This window comes from Odocoileus virginianus, chromosome 21, assembly GCF_023699985.2.
Source record: "Odocoileus virginianus isolate 20LAN1187 ecotype Illinois chromosome 21, Ovbor_1.2, whole genome shotgun sequence".
NCBI lineage: Eukaryota > Metazoa > Chordata > Mammalia > Artiodactyla > Cervidae > Odocoileus > Odocoileus virginianus.
The window spans coordinates 1,449,240-1,451,549 of NC_069694.1; positions in this window are offsets into that span (position 1 = coordinate 1,449,240).

Here is a 2,310-nt window from a genome sequence, read left to right on the forward strand (position 1 = left end):
ACTTTCTTGTTGAGTTGATCAAAGTATAGGCTTTATTAGAGATAGGATAAGATGCTGAAAAAGTTCTCTGGGTGGCCGCCAACACTTTCTTTCTATGCTACCAAAACAGACAGCCAAAAAGGATGGGCCTGCCCATAACAGTTTTCAGCAGGGATTTATTGGTGGTCACTGTGTGGTTGTTGTGAAATACAGCTGAGTGTTTTATGGCAGCTTAATCTACTTTGCCTTTCATCTGTGCATCTGTGAAAAAATAGTGACAACATGGGAAATATTCTAAATCAAACATATGGAGTGTTGGAATCTGCAGCCAAATCCTGTCCTCACCAAACTGCTATTGAGAGAAAGTAGAAATTCCAAGGCTTATTTGAATGCTATTATAGATTATTGTAATGTACTCAGCCACTCCCTTAAATTGATTATTATTCTAAAATATCCTCAAAACAGAACAATGAAAAGTCACATGAAGTATTTTTTTATCTTACCAAGTGTTTAAGACAGAAAAGAACTTTCAGTAAATCCATACATAAGGAACATACATACATCACAGACACACACAACATATACACCTGATGGTTGAATACAAATTAACACATATGGATTCAAAATGAAAGACCTCAGTCGTGTCCAACTCTTTGTGACCCCATAGCCTATACAGTTCATGGAGTCTCCAGGCCAGAATATTGGAGTGAGTAGCCTTTCCCTCCTCCAGGAGATCTTCCCAACGCAGGGATTGAACCCAGGTCTCCCACATTGTGGGTGGATTCTTTACCAGCTGAGCCACAAGGGAAGCCCAGGAATACTGAAGTGGACAGCTTACCCTTCTCCAGGGGATCTTCCTGACCCAGGAATCGAACCGGGATCTCCTGCATTGCGGGCGGATTCTTCACCACCTGAGCCACCAGGGAAGGCCAACATGAAGCAGGCTTCGCGTTAAAATTGTGAACAAGAATAAGCTGATGACATCACGTGACGTCACATCTGGGTATCACCGTCTGTTTTTGCTGCTGTTTAACACTGCGCCTCACTCAGGCGAAGGATGGAGCGCGTGACGTGCTGCGCACACCTGGTCCAGCGTTTAGTCGTTTGAACTGTGCCGTCTCTGCATCTGTGGGGGGACCAGGCACACAGATCATGATGTGAAGGGCAGCTGTACATCATCAGAGCAGCGCGCAATCTAAAAACACCAAATGAGCTCCAAAAACTGAGTTTTTCTGCGGGAAGATGACCTCATACTCCCTTTTAGTTTGACCATATACTGTATTGTAAATTATTTGATTTTCTATATTTTGGTACAATTTGCATTACTCAGCAATCTTTCTCCAAGAGCAATGCTTTGCAAATGTTGGCTACATTGTAATCTTTGAAAGGCTTGTTTAAAAAAAAAAAATATTTCTGAACTCTGACCCCATAGTTTCTACTTCAGTTAAGTTTGAGGTAGAGACAGAATTTTTATCTTTTAACTAGTTTTTAAGTGATACTGATTCAGTTGGCCCAGGGACCACACACTGAGAATCCCTTTCATTATAGTAATTATTGAAATAATATACCAATGAATAAATGAGATAAGCAGTAGAATTATATTTATACTGATTTTTTTTTTTTTTTTTTTTACAATTTCAGTGTACATGGAGATACTTTCATATAACACTGAATATAAAGTGACAGTGTTGGTTGTCTGGTGGATGTTTTCTATACCTGGCTTTAGGGATCCGAATGTGTGGCATCAATCAATTGCTTTGATTGCTAAACATTTTACTTTTGACACAGACTTATTTACATGAACTTACTGGGAGTGAGATTGTATTTTTAACTGAAATGTTGAAATAATAATTTAAAAACAAGTCAGACTGACAGATCCTATGCTACCCAAAGATATTTGTTTTAGAGTATTCTTGTTTTAAGAGAAACTGTTCAAGGTTTATAGATATCGGGAGACTGTTGACTTTAGGGTTTGGTTGTGAGACAGCTCCTTTTCCTTCTATCGTTTTTAATCGCTGTGATTTCCGTTACAGGCCATCTCCTAGTGCCTGTCTAGGGAGGTGCAAGCCTTGCAGATACATTGTTTCTAGCTATTGGTTACTTAAGAGATAAGTGTCAATAAAACACAAAGGAACTGACATATAAAACAAACTTTATTCTATCAATATGGGAGAAGCTCAGGCTTTCTAAAAAATATTTTAATATGCTATAAAAGGTACCAAATGACACTATATTTTTAAAGCAAAAAAATAAACTAATGAACAAAAACCCCAGAGCAACAACAAAAGTAAACAGTAAAATTTTATTATTTATTATATTGATGAACTATTT